We start from the raw sequence: 21,982 nt of genomic DNA, 5'->3' as shown, positions 1-21,982 counted from the left end.
AAAAGCACCAAAGATATGAGCATTTCAATATTCAATTTACCTACCAGTATATATATATATATATATATATATATATATATATATATATATATATATATATATATATATATCACCTTTTTGGGGGCAATTTTATAAGTTCCAAATATCAGCAACTATTGATCAGAATTTAACAAATGAAGGCTCGTTGGAAAGATAATTACCTGAATTGTGTAGTTGTCTATGTGACATTTACCCTTAATGTCGCACAGAAGGGGATCATCCATCATCTAGAGATTGTTCTTGATACTTTTTTACAGCCATAAAATATTTCAGTAATAGTCATTTGTTTTCCCAGTTTTGCGAGAATAAATTTTTGGAGAATTTATTTGAGCCATTCCCTGTCTCCACATAAATCCATAAAGATATGAACTAAACAGATTCACCGAAGTCCCGTCGATTCATTCTTTTAACTAGAGCTTGGACTTTTATCACAAGGTCAAGGCTGCTTCTTTGTCTACGAAATTGCAAGAGTTAGCCATGTTGAATTTTTACTAATTTCGATGGGTAAACTTTTTGCACGAAATGACTCATCGTGCAATAATGTTTAAGATGAGAAACGTTTTGAATGCCTTATTTTTCTGATGTCATCTGTTAACCCTATTAGAAACATTATCTAAATAAGAATTCAATATCCGTAAATTATTTTCATCAAGTAAATCTTTACATTTGTAATGTCAAATATTTTTTAATACGCCTGATTACGTTAGTATGATAAATAAGAAAAAAATATCGAAAATAAACATATTTATTTAAAAAATCAAATTATATGAATTAATGCGGGTGTCTGTGCGTGTAAGAGAGAAAGTGAGAGAGAGAGAGAGAGAGAGAGAGAGAGATGGAGGGCCTAGTTAGGTACAAAGTCAGTCCCCAATACAAAGATACACACACACACGCGCGCACACATATATGTATATATATATATATATATATATATATATATATATATATATATATATATATATATATATATATACATGTATAGTAAGTTTCCCCACTCTTTATCTGTGCCTAAATCAACATGTAGATTCCATGACCAAAGGTTCTTTCTTAGAAGTGCACGCCTGTGGAATTCTCTTCCGTTTGCATGTTTCTCATCTGACTACAACTTGGATATTTTCAAGTCCAACATAAACAAATTCCTGATGAATCGCCCCCTTAAGTAAAACACTTTATCAAATCTCCAATACTAACGATTACAACGATACTATCCCAATAATTACTGTACACGCAATACCCTTATCCTCGAGTGGCTTCCGGGCCTTGATAAGTGGTGACCTCCATGTAAAAATTTATATATATATAAATCAAATAGAAATTATGTGATAAATATATAAAAATAGGAGTATACATATACATACAGATACATATATATAAATATACATGCACATACACACACGTACACATGCACACATATATATACACACACACAAACATATATATATATATATATATATATATATATATATATTTAGTAGAAATGGTAATTAATAAAAACTGAAGAAAGTGCTCAATCCTGTTGTAGAGCAAATATTACCGTATCTTTCTTACCGTATCTTTCTGTTCCGGGTAGCTGAAACAATAATGTAACTTAACAGAAAGATACGGTAATAAAAAATAAAGCGTATATATATACATATATATATATATATATATATATATATATATATATATATATATATATATTGATTAAAATTTCCTTAGTCTAGAGAGATTTTATTTCATTGAATGTGAGTAGAATAGTGTATTTTGTTTCTAGTCATTTGTTTAGTTTGGAGAATCGGTATTATATTGGATGTTGGTGCGTGTGTCCATGAGTGTGTACGTGTGCCTTACCGTGCTTGTCTTGATTCATGTGGTGCACACTTGCATAAGCATGCGTGCGCAGAAGTGTGTGTTGCTTATTTATATGTGTTGTTATTGTGATTTGTTTAATGCGAGAGTGAATTTTGTTATGAAGTTTTTTCTTATGTTAGTAAGTAAAAGTAGGTGTCAGTTTGGAAAATGGGCATTATTCTAAATTTGCCTCCACTACATGTATATATGTGCTGTGAAAAGAAGAAATCACAGATTTTAACCCATGCACACGCATACACACACGCAACACACAACCCTCATCCTTACACACATGCACACATGCATGCACTGATACACACACACATCAAAAAAGGAAAACTCATAAAAATATTCAACATATAGACTTAACACCTTCCACCCACCAAATGCACTTAACACTGTTTATTTTATTTTTATTTCGGACTATTAGTCTCATCTTTATTAGTTGTTGTTTGTTTGTTTTTATTGGTTCACAACGTTTCGGCCAACTTCCTCTGGCCTTCGTCAGGTGGTAACCGTGACGGATAGGAACTTCGAATCTCCTAACTGCATTCTCAGCCATCACTGCCATCCGTAGTTGTTGTCGTCTCACCACATTTTTGACCAATTACCTCTGGCACGCTTTGGGTGGGATTGAAACCGCTATCTTCAGACAATGTTCATCTGGAACCGTAGAGATTCAACGTCTCTATCAACTGCACCACGGGCCCCGAAGGGCGATCAAGGTTGGATTCTTTGATCTTATAAATCCACATTTATTCATTATCTGATCTTCCATAGTCGGGTCCGTACCGATTGGTATATATATATATTATTCCTTAATTGGAATTTTTTTTTTATTTTTGAGATGAGCATTTTTATGTTTATTTTATTTTTATTTCGGACTATTAGTCTCATCTTTATTAGTTGTTGTTTGTTTGTTTTTATTGGTTCACAACGTTTCGGCCAACTTCCTCTGGCCTTCGTCAGGTGGTAACCGTGACGGATAGGAACTTCGAATCTCCTAACTGCATTCTCAGCCATCACTGCCATCCGTAGTTGTTGTCGTCTCACCACATTTTTGACCAATTACCTCTGGCACGCTTTGGGTGGGATTGAAACCGCTATCTTCAGACAATGTTCATCTGGAACCGTAGAGATTCAACGTCTCTATCAACTGCACCACGGGCCCCGAAGGGCGATCAAGGTTGGATTCTTTGATCTTATAAATCCACATTTATTCATTATCTGATCTTCCATAGTCGGGTCCGTACCGATTGGTATATATATATATTATTCCTTAATTGGAATTTTTTTTTATTTTTGAGATGAGCATTTTTATGTTTATTTTATTTTTATTTCGGACTATTAGTCTCATCTTTATTAGTTGTTGTTTGTTTGTTTTTATTGGTTCACAACGTTTCGGCCAACTTCCTCTGGCCTTCGTCAGGTGGTAACCGCGACGGATAGGAACTTCGAATCTCCTAACTGCATTCTCAGCCATCACTGCCATCCGTAGTTGTTGTCGTCCTTAATGCTCATCTCAAAAATAAATAAAAAATTCCAATTAAGGAATAATATATATATATACCAATAATATATATATATACCAATCGTGTTATTCGTTCCCGTTCTCAATCTCTTCATTTATTTTTTTGCGGGATTTTCGAAAGCATAGACAAAATTAAAATCTGCACGATTTTTTGTTCCAGTTCCAACTAGGCCAAAAATCTAGCGAGACAGCCGATAATGTCAATGATGCGTTCGGTCCAGGAACCACTAACGAACGTGTGGACTATGGTGGTTCAAGAAATTTCGCAATGGTGACGAGTGCCTCGAAGATGAAAACGGTCGCGGTCGACCGACTGCAGTTGATAATGAACATTTGAAAACCTTAATTGAAGCCAATCCTCACAAAACCACACGAGAAGTTGCTGTGGAACTCGAGGTCGGCCACTCAATAGTCATTTGCCATTTAAAGTAAATAGTGAAGTCAAAAAAGTTAGATAAATGGATGCTGCAAGAATTGAATGATAATCTAAAAAAATCATCGTTTCGAGATGTTTTCTACACTCATTTCTCTCTCTCTCTCTCTCTCTCTCTCTCTCTCTCTCTCTCTATATATATATATATATATATATATATATATATATATATATATATACGGGGTGCCTTCAATAAGTTTCCAGGGGTTTTGTACAGGCATTTAAAATTGTCATAGACTCTTAAAAATTAAGTATGTTATTGTTATACATCTTATGAGATGATTGACCAATTTTTATGATTTCAAGTTTAAATGAACAGCTACAGCAGCAATTGGAACACATCTTACTAAAGCCTTGTTGTCGTAGCTGGTGAATTGAAAAAATGCAATCTGGACGTGAGGACATTTAGAAGAACGATATGCAATAAATTCCTGTTTTAAATTTAGAAAAAAAATGCCAAAGAAACGTATTGAATGCTTCAGATTGCTTTTGTACAATCTTGGATGAATCGAGCATCAGTTTTTAAGTGGCATAAGCGATTCCAGGGAGTCTGTGAGGGATGATGAGAGTTGTGGCAGGGGTAATGAAGTCAGAACACCAGAATTGATTAGCCAAATAAAGAATTTCATGGGTAAGGGCCGTCGTGTGTTTATAGAGACAATAGGTGCACCACAGATGGATGTCAATGTGGGAATCTATATTCTAGACCTTGCTCCCTGTGACTTTTGGGTATTCGCTAAGTTCAATGAACCCTTGGAGATAGTAGTTATGAGACAATTGAGGAGATGAAAGAGGTTGTGAAAAGGGTCAGTGACACGCTCACAAAAGGAGACTTCCAGAAGTTGCTGGAACGGTACAACAAGTGCATTGCATCCGGAGGAGATTACTTCAAAGAGGACTAAATTTCATGTGACCATACGAAAACAGTCTGAAAACTTACTGAAGACACCTCGTATATATATATATATATATATATATAATATATAATATAAAGCTGAATATGTGTGTGTGTGTGTGTGTGTGTGTGTGTGTGTGTGTGTGTGTGTGTGTGTGTGTGGTCACGAATAGGCTCTTATATGGTTGACTATTTTAAAAAACTGACTACATATAATGATAGAAGATGTATCGAGACATGGGTATGTTTGATCTGGCAGAACGGTGGTTCATTAAAATTGTGGGGTCTGCATTCGCGCCTGGTCCACAAAGTTTGGAAATAAAAATATTGAAAATTTGAAAAAAAACGTTTACAAGTGTTTTTGATATAGATGTACATAGGAATACTTTGATAAGTATGTTTTAACTTAAATAGGGATGGTATAATACAATTGTGGGGTCTGCGTTCGCGCCTGGCCTCCATAGAATGGAAATAGGCACAAACTTTAATAAAGACTTTTCATATCTATCTGCGTAAGTATACTTTGATAATTATGTTTCAGTTTGAAGAAATATGGTATAATAAAATTAGGGGATGTTCGTTCGCACCTGACCTCCATAGAATGGAAATATGTCACAAAGTTTAACACGGTCTTTTTAATATAGATCCACAGAATATTGTGATAAGTGTTTCAGTGTGAACAGGTATGGTATAATAAATTATGGGGTTTATCTATTTTATTTTTACTTTCATCATATTTTGCTTTGGTTTTGATACCCCCAAATTTGAAACTATCTCTTTACAACCCTTCCTTTTCATAACCTATCATACTTTCATAAATCAGAGTCCTTTTTCTGTAGGCTGTTTTTGAACCCAGTCAACGTATATATATATATATATATATATATATATATATATATATATATATATATATATATATATATATATATATATATATATTTAAATTGTAAATTAATGAATTTCAAAAAACTCATTGAAATGTAATGAAGTGGTTGAGTTTCATATCAAAGAATTTTTATTATTCTAAGCAAGACAAAGAATGCTTTAGAAAATTAATCTAAATACATTTTTGTATATATGAGGGTATATCTGTGTATATATGGAACACCTGTTATTTGTGGGTATATATGGGCTTAGATGTAAGTATATATAGAATAAGTTAAATATTATTAAATAGCATAAGGTTATGGATATGGGCTTAGATGTAAGTATATATAGAATAAATTAAATATTATTAAATAGCATAAGGTTATGGATATACTGATTTTAAACGTTTTTTTCAGTAAGGTATTATCATTACTTTATTACCTCTGTTTTAACTTATTTAGCATTGAACTATTACCGTAAGGACCATAAAATAAAGATAAAACGTTCCATCAATAATATTAGAATTAATTTCACAATTAGCTAATAAACATTAGTATATTCTAAACTTTATGTCAATCCTCTTTCTAAGGGAAATATAGATACGTATAAAATTAATAATAATTAGAGAACCCCATGGGCAGTACATATAACTTGAGTTGACAGAACAAATACGATTTAAATTGACAATGAGGTTTGGAATTAAACTAGGAAAAATCAGGAAAAAAGAATTATTCCATTTACGTATTTGGCCCATCTTTTTATTGTTAGTTTATTTTGGTTTTTGTTCTTATATCTATATTATTCTTGTTCATCCTCCTTTCTTCCCCCCCCCAACCAAAGTCCCTATATCTTGTACACGACCTGACCTCAATTAACCGACCGGTCAAACTTTATGATTCTTAGATTCTACTTGAAGAGATATCTATTTATATAGATGTAAGTATGTTTATGTGTATATATATATATATATATATATATATATATATATATGTATATGTATGTTTATATATATATATGTGTGTATATTTATATATATGTGTGTGTATGTGTATTTGTATGTATATTATATATGTATATTGTGTGTATGTGTGAGTTTGTATATGTGTGTTCATGTGTATATTAGGATGAATATGCACATATGTCTCACCCCACCTCCTACCACTTACCATTACCTACTCTCCCTAACACTTCGCCCCACTAAAAATAATATAAACTTTTAATGAAAAGGTTTCCACCAGACTTTGAATTATTTTCGGCTGGACCCAAAACAAATTTAAACAAGCACTTGCCCGATTCGGATATATACACAGCTATGCGGATTACCCAGTATATATCTTGGAAATTATTACCAAACGGATGTAAAGAACGTATAATATGGATTTTACCAAGCAAGTTGGATCAACAAAAACATTCATATCCTTTTTCTACATATACTCCTGCTACAGGACTTCTGATAAATGTATTATTTTCACTTTGACTTTCCATGTCTCACTGATTTTAGCAAATAGGGTACATACCTTTATAACTATTTGCTAATATTTTCTCTCCTCTGATGAGATGGTAGACATCGAAACCCTATAGGTTAAGGAGATTAATTTTCTAAAGCATTCTTTGTCTTGCTTAGAATAATAACAATTCTTTGATATGAAACTCAACCACTTCATTTCATTTCAATGAGAGTTTTTTGAAATTCATTAATTTACAATTTTAATTTATTTGCTCTATCTTGCATATCGAGCAATTCTTGTTTAGATGGGATAACTTATAGAATATTGCTGCCAGTAATATTTTGTAAACCTACAATCTCACGTTTAGATAACCACTGATTGTTAAATAAAAACTATTCCGAAGTATATATATATATATATATATATATATATATATATATATATATATATATATATAAACTGTATGATTATTTAATAATAAATATTAATCATTATCTGCATATGTATATATTTCATCCTTACGGAATCATCAGTGTAGAGACAACTGTTCAAGCCCGTTGCACGATTCGAACCCCGAAACAAGAGTTACGTTTAACTTTATATAGGGCATCATCAGTGCATCTCTAGACTGTTACACTCTTCTGAATAGACCCAATAGGATTTGAATTGAGCATGGTATCTCAATAAGGTTAACCACACATCCTATCTCCGTTTAAGAATCGCTGTGCTACATTTAAGAAAAAGTTATAAAAGATGAGAAAGTGGAAGGAGTTGTTTCTGTTGTTCATTAGAAGTTGCCAGGAAATCCGAGATTTACACGGAAGTCCTTTCTCTTTCAGTTTTAAGTCTTCTTTCACAGAAAAAAAAAAAAACGGAAATAAAAATAATAAGGATTGAACGGATTCGCAGCTGCTTTCATTTTTTGGTTTTGCGCGTGTTTTCGTTAAATCGTAAAAAAAATATCTTCAGTTCGTTTTGCAAACCTTTTTACGCCGACTGTAACTGACAAAGAAATTCCGTTTTAATTTTATTTGTAAATTAATCTCTGAGCATTTCATAAGTCTCAGTTGATTTGATGCAGCATCAGAAATCCAAGAAAGCCAACCATTGTGATGAAGACAATCACGGTTGTCTCCCCTTGTTCACTAAGGAGTAAAAGTAGAAGCACTGATCTAATTGCAAACTGGATTTATAATTCAATAAAACTTCAAGTAAATCTGTGTTTGCTTCTCATTATAATTTATTAAATTATAAACAAATATTTGAGGCGCAAGTGAATCTGACTCACATTAATAAATATAAGTCGACAGCATCATAACTCTATCTTCCCTTATTTTATCCTTTAGTTCTCACTTTCCATGGTCGATGTTTCTGATAAAAGGAGGAAGATTTTTTCTTTCTATTTTATCTCACACTATCTGTTTTTATTTTTACCTTAAAATAGTATATTTTGTTGTTATTTTACCTCCTTGCATCAAGTAGCTTCGTGCCTTGCCTGTAGTGATTTCATGAAAAAAAAATTGATGGGACATTTTACGCCATAATCATATTTCTTTCTTTTCTGCATATTCACTTTGAAGGTAGATTTCTTTTTGAAAATCTCATTGTTATGATTGTGAATTATTTGTGTGTCAGTTTACATTGTGAATAAATATTATTTTTTTGTCTGAAGATTTCTGCGAGAGTAGAAAGTGGACCTTATTCCGTCTTTTAATCTTCACATTCCATAAACGATGTTTCTGACAAAGAGGAAAGAATTGCTGTTTTCTGTATTGGTGTCTATTCATCTCACACTCACTGTTTGCTGCTTTTTATTTCCTTGAGGTAGTATTGATTTTTCTGTATCTCCTTACATGAAGTGGATTTATGTCGTGTCTGGAGCGATTTCCATAAAAAGATGGTATCATTGCAAGACACTATATTAAAGATTTTGCGGAAATTTTAACGCCGGAAACAAAGTTCAAACTTGAGGAAATAGGAAGTATAACCCTTGTAGATAAGTGCCAAAAGTTAAATTGAGAGCGACATCTTTTAGAGAGAAGGGCAAACAATATTTCATAATAATTAAACAATTTTACTTATGCACGTAATAAAGAATGAAATTGAAAATAGAGTCGGAAGAGTTTTACAAATACGTGCTTCGTGAGAAATCATCTAATTTTATATATATGTATATATATTTTTTTACATTTGCTACACATTTTTAGAATTTGTAGGGAAATAACGGAGGAGAACACTGGTTACCAAGATATGCTGGGGTTACTTCGCCTTAGTAAGAGAAACCGAGACAACAGAACACGAAAGTTGTCAGAATTCCATATGGCTAAATTTAAGGTGACTCTGTACTCTTGAGACTACCACAAGAGTAAAACCCTTTTATTGTATATTCTGTACTGTTAGTTATTTTTGTTACTTTTGTTAATGTGTGAATAAATCTTGTGTATTGTATTTCGGTGTAGTTTTTCCTTACATAACGTAGTCGTTACATGTCGACACTTGAGACCCACACGTTGTATTCGTCTGCATACAATAAAAATTCAAGTAAATCTATATTTGCTTTTCATCATAATTTATTAAATTATAATGAGAATATTTGAGATGCAAGTGAATCTGACTCACATTAATAAATATAAGCCGAAGAGAAAGTGGCTCGGATCTAATTTCGACGGCATTATAACTCTAGCTTCCCTTATATATCCTTTAGTTCATCCTTTAGTTATCACATGACAAAAGGAGAAAGATTTTTTTTTCTTTCAGTGTCTTTCAGCCGCAAGGAAACAAAGACAAGAAAATATTTTTTTTCTGTTGAAACAACATACATTTATTTACAGGTACTTCCAGCATAATACATTACCGCTTGTTCAAACGTCTTTTCGTACTCCAATGTGTTTAACAAGGCTCTTCTGTTCAGAACACGTGATATTCTGTCATTGTCTGGTCGTGTTTGGGGCACGTCTTTCCCTATCTTTCTCGGCTCACATATGTAACACGTCTATCTCTCACCTTCTCGGCCACGTTTTTCTTTTTTATAATCTTCCCTATTTCCTTCTTCCTCGCTGTCACGTCACCTTGCACACGACTCGGTTATTTGCATATGTTGGCTGCTGCTGCTGCTGCCATACGTGTGTCACACTGTTACACTTATTCAGTGTCCCCATGGCGTCGAGTTCCATATATATGTTTCAATGCCTGTTTGCATTGGTGATCTTTAAAACCAACGTATTTGAGGTGAAAACATTATTACGTACTTACATGTCATGGCGAAATTAGTATAAATTCCAAAATTTACCAAAAATAAAATTGATCTGGTAGAAGATATGCTAGATGTATTTCATAAAAAAAAATCACCAGCGATTTCGTTCTGTTTAAAAATGGTGGACCCTTAATTTAAGTCAATTTAAGTTAAGGGAGTTAAGTCAGTTTTTCGTACTGAATTGGTTGCATAGCTCTTTCACATTAAAACAGATGATAAAAAATCAATTATTCGATAGATTCTATTTTTAATTGTAATTATTTTTCTATTAGATAATTTTTTGTAATTTTTTGGAATTTATACTAATTTCTACATGGCATGTAAGCAGGTAATAATGTTTTCACTAGAAATACGTTGGTTTAAAACTGGCATTTAAAGTTCATTGCAATGGCATAAACGTGTCACCTGACAATTCCGATTTTCCGTTTAAGAAATTCGAATATGATTCAAATTACATTTTTGTAACTACTTTACTGAATTTTACTGAATGGAAATAATTTTTATGTAGATATTTTGTTTTGTTTTGTTTTGCTTTTCGTTTGTTGCTTTTTTTTTTCGTTTGCGATAAAAATCTGGGTGGAGAAGATTATCTTGGAAATTTTTGAAGGAACACAGCTCAGATAGGGAATATTGGCTTTAGGGGATTTCGATAAAGTCTTCGTGGGTTTCCAAATTTCTTTTATTCTTAAATGTACAACATTGTATAGATTAAGATACGGTTCTGCGAAGAAATTGATAAGCACAAAATGGGGGATTGATAAAGTTGTAAGGGGTGGTAGATAGAGGAGTGGCGGGAAGAGGGTGGAGTAAATGTGTTATGATGACAAGCCAAAATTTGCTGGGAAAGAAAAAAGAAATAAGAAGACGTGAGAGATGAATGAATATTTGTTAAGGAAAAAAAAATCCCATGCAAAAAAGAAAGTAGAACAACAACAAAAAAAACGATAAAAAAAAGTCAGATATAAGAATAAGGTAACGAAGACAGAAAGAAACTTAGAAAAGGGAGATTTGGACAAGGGAAAGAGAGAGGGAGGAGGTAGGTACAAAAATAAGTCATAGAAAAATGCAAAAGGGAGGAAGAGGGAAAGGGGGACAAGGGGCTGCAGACAGGTAGATATTTAAATAAACAAAAAGAGAAAAAGGTAAATGTGAAAGTCTAAAAATAAAAATGAATCGCAATTCACTAGCCGATGGTTTGGTACTAAAGTTACACACACACACACACACACACACACACATACATACATATATATATATATATATATATATATATATATATATATATATATATATGTATATATATATATATATATATATATATATATATATATATATATATATATGCAGGTTAATCGTTTACTTGAAACGTACTCGATTTGTATACACTAATCATAATCGATTTTTAAAAAAATCTTTCTCACAAATAAAGTTTTTTTATAATAAAAAAGATCTTTTTTTATATAACTTTTGTAAATTTTGAAAAAGTCCATTGGGTTGTACAACAGTATAATACAGTAGTGTAGTATAATAATTTTCCAAGTTCTAAATATCAAGTTTTTTCGGTTGGTCATTTATTATTTTTCAAAAAGTATTCATTACAATATTGTTTCGTATTGCGACTAATAATAAGTCTGACAAATTATGTTATTGCTGCATATTTAGTTACGTACTCATCGGATGTTTACCTTATAAAAAGACCATTTTGGACAACTTGCATAGTTCATGTAACTGACACACTCTTCCGTTCTTCTCAGTTACGATAATCTTCATAACTGAGAAAGAACGGCAGAGTGTGTCAGTTACATGAATCGTTAAGTGGAAGATCTTGAAAAAGGCCAGAACATGTTCTTCCCTTTACTCACCTTGTTATTTTTGTCTTGCTTAAAAAATTATATATTGCGAGATTTAAAGATAGGGATGTTACTCAATAAAACAACAAGAAACCTCCTAAATTGTTGGTATTATAAAAACATCTTCTCGGCAATGTAAACATTATTTTATAAAGAAAAGGCAATTTGCTTGAAACAAAATTTTCCTTCCAGTATCATTATTTTTATCGATTATGAACCTCAATTCATTTTAGATATAAATAATACGATAACACATTAACCAATCTTATTTGGTTCTACAACATACTTGTTTGACATATATATATATATATATATATATATATATATATATATATATATATATATACTTCAGAATAATGAAATGAAATATATCTACTGGTATACAAATCCAGTGATTTTCGGTCTTACAAAATATTATTAGATGTAATATTTTATATAAGGCAATCCCAGCTAAATAAACTTGCTCAATATACAGGATAGAGGAAATTAATCAAAATTTAGGTATTTCAATTTTATGATTCGAAAAGGTTAATCTTCAAATATAGAATTTTTTATTGTTTGAAAACAAATAACAAAATTTAACAAATTTAATAAAGATTTATTGTATTTTTTGTTTTCAAACAATAAAAATGTCTATATTTGAAGATTAACTTTTTCAAATCATAAAATCAAAATACCTAAATTTTGATATATATATGTGTGTGTGTGTGTGTGTGTGTGTGTGTGTGTGTGCGTGCATGTATATATATGTGTGTGTGTGTGTGTGTGTGTGTGTGTGTGTGTGTGTGTGTGTGTGTGTGTGTGTGTGTGTGTGTGTGTGCTCATACGTATAGGGAAATATATAATTCTCTACTTACACTTTCCCTCCGCGTGCATATTAAAATTTTTCTACAAAATGTTAATGCGGTTTAACACTTATTACTACTTTTTAAAACCTTACAAAAGTTTAAAAAATGGTAAATTAACTCAACCATTTTTTTAATATACAGCCTTGGTTTTATAAGCAATCTTATGATTAAACAAATGGACCTGTCAGTTAATTGTACACGTTTTCCTTTATGTAACCATAAGATAAAACTTAAATTAATTTCAAGTTATGTACATGCTCCTAACCCTAACTTTTCAATTCAACCTAACTATTTCAAATAAAAGATTTTAGGCGTAAACGTGTGTAAGTAATAAAACTAACAGATATTAATTATAATGCAACAACCTCCAAAATAAATAATTAAAAGTAAATAAGTCAATAAATATAATAAATAAATAAGACAGATGAAAATCTGAAATATATAAGAAGAAGAAAAGTAAATTTTAATTAGTGTTCATCAGTTGCCAGTATTATTTACTAATATATTTTAACTAACAATATTAACTATCTATCTAATGTATATAAACCTTAACTCTAATAAAATATACAGTAAAAACTTTATAAGTTGTATACATATATATATATATATCTGTGTGTGTGTGTGTGTGTGTGTGTGTGTGTGTGTGTGTGTGTGTGTGTGTGTGTGTGTGTGTGTGTGTGTGTGTGTGTGTGTGTTGAAGTTTTAATGTATCTTATTATTTTTATCCAAGGAATTCATATAAAAAATTTAACTAAGATCATTTTTGATGAGATTTAAAATGGAAAAGAACGAAAACATTGTTGAAAGGGTTGTGCGCCCTTACCCTTCTTACTATTGTGTCTAACTTTTGCTTAATGCATTAAGCCTTTCTGACATGATTTAGGAACTGAAGGACAGTTTCATTATAATTAATTAAATTAGCGTCTCCTATCTTCATGAATAAATATATAAATAAAAAACATGTTTGATAGCTTTGTTTTAAGAATATGTCCAAATACTTTTTACTTTCTTCATTTAATCTTTTACATTGCCTGAAATGATTTTGCTATTGCCTTTTTCTATTATATTTTTTAAAATTATTTGTTTTTTATAAATGTGAATTTTACGTCTCCGGGATTCGATGGATTTTCCGGAAGCATGAACTTGCCCTGGCATTTGTAATTCTGTTTCCAATTCTTATGGATTCTCAATGGACTTTATTAGATTTAACCTGTCCTTCCTGGAGTTATCTCCTTATTCAATGGATTTTTACCATATCCTTTTATACTTCAACTTTATAAACTTACACAAACTGTTAAAAGCTTTTGTCATACAAATATGATTTAATTTATCTTTGTAATTTCTTTTAATGAACTGATCTGCAAAATTTATTGTATATTTTGCAAACTTCTTTTCTCTGATAAGAAGAATGGCTTTTTTCGAAACTCCATGGAATAACGTTTTTCCTTTCATCTGTATTTCTTGTCAGATAATTAAAAATTCTGTATATCTTCTTTATAGGTTTTTAATGGTTTTTTTTAGAATTTAAATTAATTTTTAACACGATTTCTCTTTTATCCACACACACACACACACACACACACACACATATATATATATATATATATATATATATATATATATATATATATACAATTTGGTGGTTGTCAAGTCCAATGTACGCAAATTCCTGATAAACCGTGGCCTTAAGTTATCCAATTTACCAAATTCCCACTACTAACAATTACTATGATATTATCTCATTGTCTACTGTACACTCATTAACCCTTATCCTCGAGTGGTCTCCATGCCTTGACAAGTGGTGACTCATATGTAAAATAATAATAATAATAATAATAATAATAATAATAATAATAATAACAAAATGATAAACAAAATCATAAATTCGGGTCTAAACTCAGGAAGGACATCTGATGATCGTGGGAGGGTGTGAAGCCATGACTAACATTATAAAAAACAGCTTATGTGTTCAATAATAAACGCATATACTATTGTATATATAAAGGCAAATTACAACTCTGGATGGGTCTGACATAATATATTATAGAGCAAAACACAAACTTAAGTTTTCATGAGAATTACTTACATTCTACTATGTAAAACAAATATATATTTATGATGGGTCAGGGTATTCAAGAGAAGTAGACCTCACAACTTGTGAACGCCGATAAGAAGTGTGGCGACTGAATCGCAAAGCGATTCCCACAGAAAGTTACATGACTAGATTAACCTCTTTCGTTTTCCGGTCCAGTGCAATTCGCTTTCTTCATCACTTGTAAAAGCAAGTAAGTTTCCATAGGAAAGTGTAAACGTATTTTCAACCAATATAGTTCGTTTCAAAAATCAAAAGTAACACGCCAGTGCAAACTGAGAAACTATTATGAGGCCGAGTCAAAAAAAGCAGTCTGCTCCAGAATTCCCAAGCCGATCGTAGTATCTAAGGACCTCAATAACGTTTGCTCAACACCTCCCTACCATGCCTTTTGGGGCCGAGCCAGGTAAGGTGAAAATGAAAGACTAGCGAAAGATAAGCGAGCAGGAATTAATTGCTACTCACAGATATACACGCATTAATAAAAACAACGCACGCACATATACAATGCCGCACTGCCAAATACGCACATACGTATATTATGTATATGCGATTATTATTAGGTACGAGCAAAAATGGGCGGGCAAAAATAGGTGGACCTATTTGAAAGATTAAAGACTAAAGTTAATTTTCTAAAGGAAAAAATATTGTACACGTGAAGAAAAAACACGTGAGCATCGCCATTCATTTTGCCCGTACCTAATTATTATTAACACTGTGAATATTTTGACTTGTAATGACTAACTCAATTTCCTTCACCAAGCACAAGTTTGCATACATTAACATTTCATTATTGAAATAACTTTTTTTTTTTTTTTTTTTTTTACACAGTGATCACCACTTATCAAGGCCCGGAAGCCACTCAGGGATAAGGGTTATTGCAAGTACATCACGTTAGTGAGGAGATTTTATGAAGTGTTTAATTAGGGGGGCGGTTCATTAGAAATTTGTTAACATTAGACTTGAAGAAATCCAAGTTGTAGTCCGGAGGGAAGCAGGCAGACGGAACAGAGTTCCACAGGCGTGCAGTTCTAAGAAAGAAGCTTTGCACTTTTATATTCTTATCTCTTGCATAAATAGTTTTTATTATAAAAATCTTAATTTTTTCTTAATCTTTGCATCTACAAAACCTTTGCTAACTGGTGACCTTTCTTTTCTCTTAATGTTCCATTGTTCTATGTATACCCATACCCATATATATATATATATATATATATATATATATATATATATATATATATATATATATATATATATATATATATAAATTGCCACTCATTAATGAAACAGCTGTAATGGAAAAATCCAGGAAATAAACGAAGGTTATAAAAAAGAAAACGTTGCACTATATATATATATATATATATATATATATATATATATATATATATATATATATATATATATATTCATGTTTCTTCCTTCGCTAAAACATAACTTTTCTGTTCAACTCACATTAAATGGTGGTACGGATCTTATCAAGACACAACGAGACAATTGTCATCTAAAATGACCCTTGCCAAAGCCAGGAACCACGCCAAAAGAGTAAACCTTTAGGGGAGTAAAATGAATAGATGAGATTTACAATAGAAATCTGACATTTCCCATATGGCTTGTGATTGTTTTCCTTTCATCCATATCTGCAGAACATCCCTACATTAACAGCAGTGAAATCATTGGTCCACAGAGAGCATACAGATTGCAAATGTGTAGCGTGGTCGAGTCATTTTTAAGCGATGATAGCATCTTTGGGTATAACTAAGAACCACGCCCACAATTAATATGAATTGCCTATAATTTTTACCTTTTAGCGGAGGAACAAAATAAAGGATATATATATATATATATATATATATATATATATATATATATATATATATATATATATATATACTTCATTTACTCACATAAAATTAATATACAAAAGGATAAATTTATGCGTAAACTTTAAGCATTTACTTCAAAAGTGCTCAATACGTAGGTAGAGCTAGTTAGTAATTTATAAAATATATATGGCGATTAAGCTACACAAAATATTCCACGTTTCATCTACTCTAGGAGTTTTCAGGCACATATATATATATATATATATATATATATATACCTTGCAATTTTTATTATTTATGTATACATATATATATCTATACTATAATTTTTTTTTTGTGTGTGTATTGATATTCATATTAAAAGTCCTTTTTTCTCTTTATTTAAAAAGAAAATACAACTTTGCTATATATGAGTCGTGGAATTGCATTCATCGGCAACCGATCTAGCTAATTTGCATATTCTTTTAAACATTCATTTTAATTAATTCTCTATTTGCTTTTTCAGTTGTCTTATGGGATGATCATCTTTAGCTAAGTATTACATGTAATTATATTCATGCAGATATTCTACATAATTTATACTTGCGTAATATTTGCGTAAAAAGCTTATAGTAAACACAAACCTCTTTCTATAGATATTTATGTATGCATATATATATATTTGTTTAAAAAGTTATGCCTACCAAACTCCTCTGTTTTTGGTGTACAGACATGGAACTTAATATATAGGATATTCAAACCCATGCAACATTTTAGTGGGAGAAAATCGGTGCAAAAGTGTGAAAATTGAAGTGTGACATTGAATTTGCCAGGTGATGGTCGAACGACGGCATTAGAAATATGCATGCATAACGTAATAGCTATTAGTTCATGTTTGAATTTTTAGCCTTGCAGCAAACATGTCTTCATAGCTCAGGCAATTACGCTAAGGGAAAAAGCTAGTCATAAGATAAACGTTTTGGTTTTGATTCTCGGTGGTGGCGCACGGACATTTTTTTTAACGTTTTAAATCTTTACTATATACTGGGTCCAATATAATAATAATAATAATAATAATAATAATAATAATAATAAATACGAAATCTGTATTAATCAAAATATAATAATTAAACGTATTTACTATCAGGCAATGCCGGTAGGCTGCTAGTATATATATATATATATATATATATATATATATATATATATATATATATATATATATATATATATAGAGAGAGAGAGAGAGAGAGAGAGAGAGAATGCAAAATGTTGTTGAAATTCAAAGACTTGGGGGTTTTCTTTTATATAACTCTTGTTTATTTCATTCTGGATCTCTTAATTACAGCCGTTTCGATAATGGGATGACAATGTTATGATTTTATGTTTTTATAAAAAATTTCTTTCTCATCAACTCGTCAGATGTGATTTCCATCCGATGTTACCAACAAAAAGTTAATTTTGTATATGATAAATCTGGTGCGTTCGTTTGGGAAAAAAGAAAGTCCATCCCCATGTTGTTACAGGTCGGATGTATATAAAAACGGAAATAGATCCAACATAAAAAAGTTAGCAAGTGCTACATAAAACATGAAAAGAGTTTTGTAAACGAAGAATCGGGGAAAACGAAATTTTTATAACAAAACATTCTTCTATCTCTAATTCTATAGGCATAAAAAAGTTATGTTCATTAATGCAAAGTCATGTGGCAAAGAAAGCTAAGTAAATAGTTACAGTCAAAATGGTAATGGTATGTAATTAATATACGTTTGTGAGTATTTGACAGCGTTGCATTATGTATGTGTGCGGGTTGATTTGTTCTTGTGTGTATAGCTGTGTGTAGCAATTAATTTCTGTCCCCCAGACTGTCGTTAGTGTGCAAGAATTTGTGTGCAAAATAAAGGAAGCTTGTATGTGAGTCATTGAAAAAAATTTTTGCGACTTGCCTTGCCGCTTCTACCCCCGTGCAAAGGCACGCGGAAGAGGGTTTGTTGGGGACAGGATGGTCTGCTGTGTGATAGACGACCTCGTCCCCATGTGTGTATAGGTTGATGTATTTAATGGTAGAGGAACTGAAAAGGAAAACTCCCAGCCTAACTCGATTGTCGCCCTTTAACTCAGAAGAGCGACCTAGCTACGCCACTTCCTGTTCTCCGTATTTCCTCTTTTTCACTGGACCTTCAAGCAGTCAAGATGTAACAAACACCGCTCCGGTGGGGCCATGGGTCACAACCGCGTTCCTGACTAGCCAATCAACCGCAAGTAACGTTACTCAACTTTCAATGAACTCCTATTCTTTCGATCGCTTCTTCATGTATATTTATGTAAATCAATTGCATTTCTTTCGCTGATATATAACGGTATGTTTTCGTCCTCATTATGCGACCTTTTGCCTTTTCAATTCCTCTACCATTAAATACATCCACCATCACCCAATGGGGACGGGGTCGTCTATCACACAGCAGACTATCCTGTCCCTAACAGACTGGTAGACTGCCGACGTGATATTTCTTCAAATGGTGACCAAACGAACGCTGAACAATCTTCGTTCCCAAAAACATTTAAAACGTTCTCACTGTCGCAAATGTAACATGCCGTTATATCGTTAAATAATCAGCGAAATATACTCCAGAAAAGAAAGAAAAAAACGAAACAAAAAAACACGATTTCAAAAAAAAAAATGGGAGAAAAAACTTTTTCGTCGTATTTTCAATTTTACGTCTAAACACACGTGCGTCAATTATCTATCGTCCGCCATCTTTTTTTCTTACTACTCGTGGGCAGATAAATGTAAACAAATCACCTCGAAAAAAAAATCTTTTTTCGTCGCAGCCTAAATAATAATAATAATAATAATAAGGGAACAATAAGTTTTATCTATACTCACGCACATATAAAGATATAGACATTTTATTCTCTTCACATTTTTATGACCAAGCATATTTTTTAATAACAATGTCCGTTAAAATTTCGACGATATCAACGGACTACTATTTTCACGAACATTTCGATTTTTCTCGCAAACGATGCACATTTCCGTTATAATCCAATCGGGAAAATAATTTTAATGACGTCCTGAATATAATGTGCTCCCTGAAATATTCTTAGACGTTCTTTTCGCGTCATTTAACTCAAACTTTTTTTATTCTGTTCGCCGTCATAATCGAAGCAAAATATGACCTCGAGAATCTGAAAGGTCAAATTTTCCTGTTACCGTCATTCTTACTAATCAGTTCTTATTTACCTCAGCCGAGAAACTCACACGAAGGGGCATGATTACGCACATGTAACGAGCACCTGCAACGAACGAACGTCATACTATAGCACAGACGTAACTCCAGCGACATGCATCCACTGCTACAACGAACGAAAATTACTTCCTTATTTGAACGAGGTTCCTAACAACTTCAACAGCAATTTCAACGTGTTTTCCACGTATTTTCAATGCCAGAAATTATATATGAATTTTGCTGTGGATGACGAAGTCTAACAAACATACCATCACGCACGCGTTTTATATACGGATTTTGCTGTGGACGACGAAGTCTCAAAACATTCCGTCACACACGCGTTTTAGCTACGTATCACAACTTTAAACTTTCTTCACTTTATCGAAATTTTTTTTTTTTTTTTTTTGCCATGTGTTAATAAAAAGAAATATTTCAGCTTTCAATTTCATCATGGAGAACGTGTGGCAACAAGCCCACCGCAAAACTCAAATAGCAACTCTCACGCTATTTCAACTCCAGTTTTCCACAATTATGGAAAGGAAAAAGCGACAACAAGCCTCTCCATGGCATATCAACTCTTTCCAGCAACACCTTACAGGATATCAACCTTTTTTAGTAACAAACACGACAACCAACACAAAGATGTTCACCAGCACTGTACACGTTTGGATTTCACAACGATTCACCTCACCTCACCTCACTGAAGTTCTCCAGCTAACATGATTAAGCGGCATCATGCACACTGATACACTCATCCTGGACGTTCAGACCGTACCGACCCACTGAGTACGCCCGAGCACCTGAACAACGTTGACACCGCTCTCTACGGACGGACAAATTTCCTCGCAGACGCATTTGTGACCGTAAGCGTGTAGTCGACACATTCGCGACCAACGCGAACCAACTTCAACAAATCGTGCTGGCCCTTGTGCACGCTTCATAGCCTCCGTGGCAATACAGTCTATGACCGCAACACTTGCACTCAAACTCATAACATCATTCCTGTGACCATTCCACAGTTGTACAAGTTTGAACACTTTTTTCCTGATATCCTTTAACGTCGCAACTCTATCTTTACAAAATAATACTACTATACTATAATAATTACTTAATAAATAAAAAAATTATCTCGTTCTTTATACAGGAGACACACACACGCACACATATATATATGCATATTTTTCTCCAATTTTCTTTTCTCTAGCTTCCAGCTAACTAGGAAGGGAGTATTGTGGGAGTTGAAAACTCCCAGCCTAACTCGATTGTCGCCGTTTAACTCAGAAGAGCGACCTAGTTACGCCACTTCCTGTTCACCATATTTCTTCATCTTTTTCACTGGACCTTCAAGCAGTCAAGATGTAACAAACACCGCTCCCGTGGGGCCATGGGTCACCACCGCGTTCCTGACTAGCCAGTCAACCGCAAGTAACGTTACTCATCTCTCAACGAACTCTCATTCTTTCGATCGCTTCTTCATGTATATTTATGTAAATCAATTGCATTTCTTTCGCTGATATATAACGTTATGTGTTCGTCCTCATTATGCGACCTTTTGCCTTTTCAATTCCTCTACCATTAAATACATCCACCTATACACACATGGGGACGGGGTCGTCTATCACACAGCAGACTATCCTGTCCCCAATATTCATGTTGAACGTACGTTCTGAGATCTTCTGCTGCGGCCGGCTGGTGAAATCTGGTCTTCATCTGTTTATTATATCGCTTTTAAAGGAGTTTCTTAAGTTTTTACTAATGTGACATAGACTTGTTGTTTGGTGGGGGGTAATTTTTATTAGTTGAAAATACTTTGAGTTAATACGTTTCTGTGAAAACTTACTTACTTTTGGGAGTAGCT

The 21,982-nt window shown here is 32.5% G+C and overlaps 1 protein-coding gene across 2 annotated transcripts in view; it reads right to left on the bottom strand.

Annotated features, from left to right (window-relative positions):
* The window catches only part of LOC145293106 (dynein regulatory complex protein 9-like), a 1,598,532-nt gene that overhangs the window by 1,187,076 nt on the left and 389,474 nt on the right, over positions 1–21,982 (bottom strand). The gene's annotated exons all lie outside the window — the stretch shown is intronic.

This window comes from Euprymna scolopes, chromosome 14, assembly GCF_053919585.1.
Source record: "Euprymna scolopes isolate OS-2025 chromosome 14, ASM5391958v1, whole genome shotgun sequence".
Classification (NCBI taxonomy): Eukaryota; Metazoa; Mollusca; class Cephalopoda; order Sepiida; family Sepiolidae; genus Euprymna; species Euprymna scolopes.
This window is presented reverse-complemented; position numbering and strand designations above follow the sequence as displayed.